The sequence below is a fragment of the Trachemys scripta genome, chromosome 4 (assembly GCF_013100865.1).
Source record: "Trachemys scripta elegans isolate TJP31775 chromosome 4, CAS_Tse_1.0, whole genome shotgun sequence".
NCBI lineage: Eukaryota > Metazoa > Chordata > Testudines > Emydidae > Trachemys > Trachemys scripta.
Window position 1 is genome coordinate 140,333,207 of NC_048301.1, and position 10,279 is coordinate 140,343,485.

Here is a 10,279-nt window from a genome sequence, read left to right on the forward strand (position 1 = left end):
CTAGAAACATGCAAACCTCATCATTATTGTTTGGTACCTGGCATGAGCAAGGTCGTAATTGCTAACTGCCTGTTTACACATTCCAATTCCTGTCCTTGGTTGTTGAGGTCGATCAGAGTTAAACATGGAAGGACAGAGTTTAAACATGGAAGAACTTTGGCTCAGGCAGGCCTAGTGACCCCAACACTCCCACCAGTTCTAATTCTGCCATTTTCCCTGGCAACAAAGCCTTCTCCTGGATCAGGTCCCTCCTGACCACAGAAATCTCTGCCCCGTATCTCTCAATCCAACAAGTACTTTCCCAAGTTTAACAGCATGCACATGCTCACGGCTTGGTTGTGTAGAAGCAACCTTTACAAATCCTGTGCGGAAAGAGGCAGCAGCTTCATGTGTTACTTGTTGCCTGTTCCCACTCAACAAGGGACATTTATTGTTCGGGTGCTCAGTGGACTTACAATGATAGCACCTCGTGGGCTCCTCTGCTTGCACAGGAAATTTTGGACGAGTACCAGGGGAATGGGGAGGTGACCGCCCAGCCTCCTTTTTCCCAGGGGTAAAACGGTGATTCTGCTTTCCCCCAACCTTATACCCCTCTGCCAGTGGTTTGTGTTTAATTGCAGCTTGTGCTTGCTCATAAGAGTCTGCATACCCAGCTAATTCACCCACTGCATTCACCTTTTTGTCCCACAAATACTGTTTTACCTCATCACTGCACATATTCAGGAATTGTTCCTGAGTAACCAAATCACACATTTCTTCCGAGCTTGTAATGCCTTTCCCCCTCACCCACTTGTCTAACAAATCTTTCATTTCATTTACATAGGCCACATTACTCAATCCAGATCCCCTCTTAAGACTCCTGACTTTAACCCTGTAGGTTTCAGGTGTAACCTGAAACTGTTTCAAAACCAGGTCCTTAAATTTATCATAGTTTGAAGCATCATCAATAGGCATCTAATTGAATATGTCCAGAGCTCTTCCAGTCAATTTTGCTACCAATGTGGTCATCTTTTGATCTTCAGGGATGGCATGGAGGGTGCACAGTCTCTCAAAGGTGATGAAATATTTGGCAATATCACTGTATTCATCATACTGTGGACATAGTTGCTCCCATTTGTGGCGTTTTGGGGAAGTGGAGCCAGCAGCTGGAGGGTTTTGTCTCTTCCCCTCCCTAACAGCCAGTTCATGCTTCTGGGCCTCAGTCTGGGCCTGTATTTCCCTGTCTCTTAACTCCAGAGCTCTTTTATACGCAGCCTTCTCCCTGGCTGTTTCTGCCTCCATAGCCTTTCTGTGTGCTGTTGCCTCTGCTTCTTTGAGTTTCAGTTGAAACTCCCGGTCCTTTGCCTTCTCTTCTACTTCCAGTCTAGCCAGCCCTAGTTTAGTAGCTGCTTCACTGGTAGTCATTTTCCTNCCACCCCATGCCCCCCGTGACGCTGTACGGAATACGTGAGACACTTTAGGATAGTACTATTATAAAATTGCAAGGAATCGTGCCAGATATGGCCTGTAAGGTATCAGTGGAAAAGTTATAATTCGCTAAATAGGATAATCACCTTTCTATGTTTGTATCACCTTTGGATGGTGAGTTACAGGTAGGTGCGGTGTCTCTGTATTTCCAAACGTGTGCTGTGTGTCTGGGTGACACCCCCGGACAGATTGGCAGCAGCACGGCCTGGCCTGTTCCATGGCCCATCAAGGGTCGTCAGCTGTACCATGGACCCATGGCAAGACGCCGAGGGATGCACCTAGGAGCCCGCAGCACATGTAGGGACAGGCCTGTGGACAGGGGCTGCGAGGCGTCTCCATGCCCATGTGCTGCGAGCTCGTGTTTGGGACGAGGATGTACGAGCCGCAATGCAAAGGAGAGAAAAATGCAGCTGCAGCTTCTCTATGTTGTCTCCAATCCTGCTTCCCACCTCTGGAGTCACTTTCCTCTGAGCAAGGACTGACTGACCCATCCCAGCGGTGGGTGACTCCAGAGGGACTTTCTAGCCAGCAACCTCACCAGCACTGCTAACAACCTGATCTATGGACTTGGAAATCGCTGTAGGTCTCTGAGGGCTTTACCATTTCACATCGCGCTTCCTGGTCTCTCTTTTCTAACAAACCGTTAGTGTTAGACACTAAAGGACTGGCCGGCAGGTTGGTATTTTGGGTAAGATCCAAACTAATATCGACCTGGTAACGTGGCTGGCCGTTTGGGGTCAGAAGAACATTTTGTATATATTGAGCAGAGTTTTTAGATAACTTCTCACCTTACCAGTGCTGATTGGGAGCCAGAGAACTGGAATGCAGTAAAGGGGTCATGGGTGGTTGGTGAAACCCCTTTTGGGGAGGCTAGCCCCTGGCCCCACCCTTTCTGCCCAAGGCCCCACCCCCACCGGCTTCAGGGGAGAGGGGGAGCAAGGGTGGTGCCATGGGGCAGAGCATGAGCGGGGCCACAACCTGGGTTAGGGGAGGCTTAGCCTCCCCTGGCCTTCAATACCCACCAGCAATGAAAGGGGGCTGTGTGATTTCTTTTTTGCTTTTTGATAACCGGCGCGGGGGAAGTGGGGGGTGAGAAGCTCAGTTTGTGATGGGTTGGTGAGTCTAACTTCAGTGTGAACCTCCAGTTTGGGGAGAATCTTCTGCTCTCCTTTTCACAGCCTGCCCTGACCTTGGCGTTTTCAGTGAGAGCTGCCCCAGTCACCTCGGGTCACACCCCCAACGTTTCCAGCCCCACACACCTCACCAGCACAGGCGACGTGCTGTTGAATCCATTCTGGCCTTGCAGCCCAGGCTGCGTTGGGTCCAGGGGAAGGAGATCGCCATAGCGGATCAGCGGTACCTAGCGGACACAAAGGGTTAATGCCAACGGAATACAGATCTATGTGCCCCACAACCCATAGGGAGTGCTGGCTGTGGGGGGAGCGCCCGGCTACTCCAGCCCAGCCTCTCCCAGCGGGAGCATTGTGCAGCTCTAATAACCCAGCTATAGTGAAACAGGTGCGGTTATTCCAGTACACGGACACTGGTCTAATCTCAATCTATCCGAAAGCCCTTGCCAAGCGCCATACACTCCATTGAAAACAGCCGCGGCTCCACAACAAACTTAGTGTCCCCCCCATATACTGGGATAATTGGACCAGTTGCATCTTAAGTTATGGTGAGAACACTCCCCTGTGTAGACAAGACCCGGGAGGGGAAAGCATTGTGGTCAGACTGTTTAAAACACTGTTTCTTTCCAGTTAGCGCTGATTTAACTCCAATGACCACTGAGCTCTTGGGAGAAATAAAGTCCCCGAGCCGGGAGAGAACCCAGGAGTCCTTCCTCCCTGCCCCAACCCCCCTATACCCCTCTCCCCTCACAGAGCTGGGGAGAGAACCCAGGAGTCCTTAATGATAGGAAACATTTATACTATGGTAACACTTGAATACCCCAATTGCTCCCTGGTTCCCTGCTTTCACTTTATAATTTGCAGGAATTGGTGGTGAGTAACTGAGGCGCAAAAGTGCTTCCCAGTCAGCCGGAGTGTCCCGATGTTAGTGTCTGAGGATGGGATGGACACTCACCGCTGCTTGGCTGACGTGCTGCACTGTAGACATCCGAGCCTGGGAGATGGTGACCAGGGCGGCCAGCCAGAGAGGCTGCGACATCTTGGAACTGGGGGGAGAAAGAGAAATCAAACTGTAGTTCTGCCAGACCAAGCGGTGTACAAATAAAGCCAAACACAGCCAGCCCGATGGGGACTGTCCCAGCCTTTAACAAGGAAATCCAAGGCAGATATGACAAATAATACAACTATTAAAACAGACCCTCATCAGTTTATAATCCTGTTGCTCCACATGCCTGAGATTTTTGCTGAAGTTTGGGCTGTTCCGCCCCCCCAAAAAAATCCCTGTAACAATGCAACACATAGGGGAAAGTGAGACCCACCCAGGGGTCATACAAATATTGCAGAACATTCCCACTTTGTCACACTCAGAAATCCCCACGCCTGCCCCTCTAGCAGGCTCTGTGTCCCAAGAAGCCCCATCTCTGCTTCCTCCCAAGGTCGCACTCACAACTGCTTCTCTTGGCTCTCAGCCTCCGACACGCACAGCCTGCAGCCGGTTTCCAAGCCTCTGCATTTGCAACCAGTGAGCCCCGGCCCCCATGGCTCGGCTCTGACGGGCCCTGCAGCCTTGTGCCTTGGACAGTTGATACTATAGCCTTAAAGTTTGGAAATTAAGGAAAACTTTCTATCTAAATCTCCCTCATTGCAAACGAAGCCCATTCTTCTTGCTCTCCCCTCGCTGGACACAGAGATCAATCGATCTCTGTCCTCTCTAGTGTTGTACTTAAAGTACTGCACAGGATCTTTTCAGGGGGGATTAGGCAAAGCAACACGTTTATTAGTAATACAGGTATCAATCCACACTGTCTCATATGCATATGATCTATATTATACTCATGCGCTCACACACAAACATACCTTTGTATTATGCTTCTATTTTCATACAACTTTGTATCAGATCCTTATATAGAAAACTTCGTATTGAGCCTTGGGATAATGTTAAAAACATGGCTTTTTGCTAGTAGTAGAATAAGATCTGTCCCCCGCACCCCACCCCATTTAATCAATTGCCCTGTTGAATGAATGAGGTGTGGATGAGCAAGGCATGGAAGACAAGCACCTGCAGACAGCTGCAACAGTTGGAGAGGGGATGGAAGCCAGACCCAAGAACAATAAAACTTGTCCAGTGGGCTCACTAAGGAAGAGCAGACATATTGATGGCTGGGGGGGGGGGGCGGGTTAGACGCCAGCACCTTCTTTTAAAAACACCCTCTTTGCAGCATTGGGACAACACTCAAAAGAAAGCAGCACAAAGGACCAATGGACACAGACACAGAGTTTGAATCTGGTCTAGATTTGCATGAGAGGGAAGCTGCTATAAAAGTGAGGTGTCTTGCAGAGGACCCCGGGTCTCGTCTTGTCAACATGGGAGCATCCATCCGGATCGGCAGAAGCCCGGCTCCACCCCCTCCCCCATCTAACTCACCTGGCCAGTGAAGTTAAGGGGAGCAACTAATTGGTAACAACAAGACGGAGTGTGTTTGTGTGTGTGTGTGAGTGTAAGTGTAATATATTATATGAATATGATACAGTGTTAATGAATACATGTATTACTAATAAATGTGGTGTTTTGCCTTATTCCCCCTGAAAAGATCCTGAGCAGTACTTTAAGTACAACATTAGAACAACCCTTGACAAGTCTGAAGTTTGTTCTCAAGTCCTCCCTCAGCCTTCTCTTCTCTAGAAGAACCATGCCCGGTTCTTCCCACCTGAGGGGGTGTAGTGAGGGATGGATACAAGTTTAAATACACCCTTGCACTCACTCTAATGTATAGATCAGCGTGGCAGAATTCAGTATTTGTGCAGAATTGTGACAGATTATCTTGATTTATTTTTTAACGTTTTTTTCCCCATTAATCTATTTAAATTTTCACAGTTACGGGAAGTAATGTGGGAGGTCAGACAATTAGCTAATGACAGTAGATGCTGAGATTCAAAAAGTTAAAGCTTTATCTTACTTTGCCTAGCTGTGAATTCGGATCATCATCAATGGAAATATTTGTCAATTTGGGAGGGAGGGGGTTGAAATCAACATTTACCAATAACATTCTCCTCCCCCCCCCCCCCCCCCCATCTTTTAAGGAAATACAAAGCTTTAAAGCTTTGTGTGAAAAGAGAAACAACTTTATTTCCCTTGTAAGTTGGGTTTTGCGGCTGCCTGTAGTCACCAGATCTCACAGAAACCGTCAGTTTCTGTTTAGCATAAAAGCTCTTCCTTAAGGCTTGACTGAAAGCTCATTTTGCTCTGTGTTGGTTCCAGGATGTGAAAGAGACAAGGTGGGTGAGGTAATATCTTCTATTGGACCAACATCTGTTGCCTCTCGCGTGTCTCTCTCCAAGCATGCTTCCCATTTAAAACAAGCCAGAACATAAGGGCTCCGTTGCAGTGGCTGGGAGAAAGGATCAGACCTTTGTATGGTAACTCACTTGCCCCCAGGGCCGGCTCCAGCATTTCTGCCGCCCCAAGCAAAAAAAAAAAAAAAAAAAAGCCGCGATCGGCGGCGGCAGTTCGGCGGCAGGTCCTTTGCTCCTAGAGGGAACGAGGGACCTGCCGCCCCCGAATTGCCGCAGGTGCCGCCCCTCTCCCTTGGCCGCCCCAAGCACCTGCTTGTTAAGCTGGTGCCTGGAGCCGGCCCTGCTTGCCCCACCAGGATCCTCACCACTACGGGCTTTTATCCGCTGTCTATTTCTTCTTTCACAGCTTGCTACTGTCCAACGGTGACCGGTCACTTCAACCGGCTTCCCTCAGATATAAATTCATGCACCATGGAGGGATGACGTTGAACTATTCCTGTTCTAGATTAACAGGAAACACAGGAAAAGAGTCCTGGACGCTATGGACAGCTCCTTGAAGATCTATGCTCACAGGATGGTCCTGGGCGAGAGGGCTGGACTTCCCCAATGACCTCTCAATGTCCCTCCCAGCCCTGCATTTCTCAGGTATGTTTTCCAACCCTCGGACAGTTTGGTTGCTCTCCTCTGGACTCTCTCCAGTTTGTCCACATCTTTATTCAAGTGTGGTTCTCAGACTGGACACAGTCCCCCAGCTGAGGGCTCCCCAGCTGGCTGGTTACCTCCAGTCTCACAAAGGACACCCCAGAATAGCATTTCCCTTTTGCACAACAGCATTAACTCACATTCGCACCAGAAAGCTGGCTGCGTGGGGGAGAGCTTCAAGCCGAACGGGTACAAAGTGCTATCAAATATAAAAACTGAATACAGGGGGACTTGTTCCTTGCTGATCTCTTGGCTAGGATAATTGTAAGGGATGCTTGTAATTAAAGCAGGGAAAATAAATTCAGATATAGGATTTAAAAAACAAACAAACAAACAAACAAACAAACAAAAACATGGCAGCCCTTTAATGCAACCAAGGAAGATAATTTAAATGCACCTGAACCATGAAACCACCAAAATAATCCTAATGTGAAATCCTGACCTGCCAGACATCACAAAACCAAACAGATTTGGATTTAATTTCATTGGTGTTCAATCTGCACCTCTAGAGGAAAGGGGGCTGGGAGCCAGGACTCCTGGGTTCTCTCCCCAGCTCTGGGAGGGGAGTGGGGTCTAGTGGTTAGAGCAGGGGGGCTGGGAGCCAGGACTCCTGGGTTCTCTCCCCAGCTCTGGGAGGGGGGTGGGGGTTAGTGGGTTAAAGGAGGGGATCTGGGTTCCAGGATTCCCAGGTGCTATGCTCGGAGAGGGGAGTGGGGCCTAGGGGTTAGTGTGGGGCAGGGTCTGGGAGCCAGGACTCCTGGGTCTATCGCTGCCTGCCTGCACTTGCCCAGTTGAAAGGTTGGTTTCAGACTCAGCCAGAAAATGGACCTGCCCCACCCACGTATCAGTGCGCTCAGACTGTTTGGCCCCAGCCACTGACCCTCGGCCACCCAGACCATTTTCAGCCTTGCTTTTCCAAACACACAGACAGGGATTTCTCTACCCCCACCCCCGTGTAGATCCCCCCTGACCCCCCCGATTGCTCCCCCCATTGACACTGCATGATGCAAGTGGTCAACTACTTACATCATGCAGTGTTGCCAATTTAAGCATTTTCCAATCCCTGCTTGGAAATTCAAACAGCCTCTAGTTTCCATTCCTGGGGGACGTACTGAGACCCGGACACAGAGAAAAGCTTTACCTGGAGCCCACCGCGGGCTGTGTTCCCTCGGCTGGGAGCAGTGAAGAGAAATCCCTTTCCCTTGGGTGGGGACCGAAGACAGGGTTTCCTGGAACCGAAAATAAAAGTAGAAGAGTTGGAAATCACATGAGTACAAAAAGATCAAGAGCTGCTTTACCAGGGGAAACCGAGCAGGGAGGGGACTAGGGTTGTGATGAAATCTCCAGGATTGGCAATGTCACACAGCAAATCGGGAGAAATGGGGAGAACCCAGGAGTCCTGGCTCTCCTTCTCTCACCCACCAGGCCCCACTCCCCTCCCAGAGCCAGGGAGAGAACCCAGGAGTCCTGGCTCCCAGCCCCCCCTGCTCTAACCACCAGCCCCCACTCCCCTCCCAGAGCTGGGGAGAGAACCCAGGAGTCCTGGCTCCCTACATACACTCTCTAACCCACTAGCTCATATCAGATGTCTAGCAGTAGAAGGGAAAGGGAGTGGGAGAGGAAGATTAATTTCAATGTAGGTTGTAAATCCAGCTAAGATTTTGTCACAAAGGTCATAGAAGTCACAGAATCCAGGACTCCCAGAGACCTCTGTGACATTTTCCCTTCAGCCCCGAGGCAACGGGACTGCAGCTGTCAGCCAACAGGGTCCTCCGGGGGGCAAGGCGTGGGGGAGTGGGTCTCTGGGGGACTGGTGGGGGGTGCTGGGCTGTGAGGGGGCATTGGGCAGTGGGGGAGGTTTATGTGTTTTGGGGTGCTGGACAGTGGGGGATTTGTTGGGGGCACTGGGGGAGGCATCTGTGTTTCGGGGTGCTGGGCAGTGGGGGAGGCTGGGGGGAAGGGCACTGGGTAGTGAGCAGGGGGAGATCTGTGTGTTCTGGAGTGCTGGGTGGGGGGGGCTGTGTGGCATGCTGGGCAGTTGTGGTAGGGAGTGTGGGGAGGCACTGGGCATAGTGGGCCTGGGGGTGCTGGGCATAAGGAATCAGGGGGTGTTGGGTGGGGGGGCTCTGTGGCACTCTGGGGGGCAACCTCCCTGCGCTATGCTCCATTGCCCCCATGGGGGCCCACAAATATGTTTGGCACTGGTCCCACAAAAGCTTAATCTGGTCCTGGCCCCCACAAGCTGCCACCCAGCACACTATTCCCCTCAGAACCCCCCCAGTATCCTCCCTGAGAGTCCTGCTGGGGGGGTTGTCTCTGAGGTGGATACTGGGGATCTGAGTGTCTCATTCGCAGAACCCATTGGAGGGAATGAGGGGCAGTCCCAACACGGCTGGGGGCCTGGCAGGGGTGGGAGAAGAAAGCGGGAGAGGAGGCGGGGGGTACCTTTCAATGAAAATTGGAGTAGGGGGCTTTAATTCTTCCCAGCAAACAATGGGAACGAGGCAGACAGAGGGCCGGAGAGAACACAGAGCGGGGAGGAGACATGCACAGATTAGGGCCTTGTCTACACGGGGAAAATTCCCAGCATCACTCTGCCGCTACAATCATACTGCTGTGGCTGTACCAGTTTCACTCCTCCTGCCAACAGCCTCCTTCCAAACAGAAGTGGCCTTAATTCGGTTTCATTTCATTCGCTCTGGAAGCCAAGGTCACTTGTACGCCGAGTGAAAGTGGCCACACATGGGTGGAATCCAGATTCAGTAAAGCTCTTTAATGGCACATTTTAATTAATCTGGATTAAGTTTCCTGACCTAGGAATGGGTCAGTTTCCTGAGGACCTGTCTACATGGAGAAATATTACCGTTCTAATTATATTGGTATAATTACACCAGCCACCAGCAGGGACACACTTATTCCGGGGTAACAGGCCTTTTTCTGTTTACCAAAGTGGTGTAAAATAAAGCAAAAAAAAAGGCCCTTTTCTGCCAGAATAAGGAGTCATACCTGTATACTCACACCTTAGACCGGTATCACGTTCCTATGCAGACAACCACTAGGCCCAGACAGGCACCCAATACCTGCGAGGATGGGTCCCTTTTTCCTTAGTTTTACTGGGGAGACAACAGAGCCATCTCGGACTAGCCACAGCCCTGCCCGACATAGCTCTGCTGGCAAACCGAAAAACGTAGCCGCGGTACCTCTGAGGGAACAATCTCAGGAGCCACCTCCCGAGGTCCTGGGTCATTCTGCCAAGGCAGGGAACCCTGTCAAACTCAGGACTTCTCCCGCCGGAGATCCGGATTACTCGACCAGCTCTGCTAGCAGTGGTACCCCCTGGGAAATCCACCCGAACTGCAGATTAGTAGTTATAGACACCAGAAATAGGGTTACCATTGTTGCTCTCAGTTCTAATAATCACATGCAGCATCTAAACACCACAACCATCCGTCCGTATTTCCCCAGAGATGTCCCGCTTTTTCATCTTTAAATAGCCGTCCGGGAGGAATTGGTAATAAGATAGAAAGGTCCGGGATTCCCTCCCCCCCCTGCCTCCATGCAGAGTGCGGCGCGGCTGATTGGGCGGCTGGGCCCGATTGAGCCGCTCCCATTGGCCTCCAGCAGCCCCTCCCCTGCTCTCCCCTCCCCCTGCCTCAGCACTCTGTGGGGGAGGGGCTATGCACACG

The 10,279-nt window shown here is 50.9% G+C and overlaps 1 long non-coding RNA gene across 1 annotated transcript; it reads right to left on the reverse strand.

Annotated features, from left to right (window-relative positions):
- Positions 1-2,529: 2,529 nt before the first annotated feature.
- LOC117876327 lies at positions 2,530-8,006 on the reverse strand. Its single transcript, XR_004645465.1, has 3 exons — positions 7,735-8,006; positions 3,553-3,643; positions 2,530-2,827 (listed from the first exon to the last, which is right to left on the reverse strand). It is a non-coding gene; the product is annotated as an uncharacterized LOC117876327 (long non-coding RNA).
- Between the last annotated feature and the right edge of the window lie 2,273 nt (positions 8,007-10,279).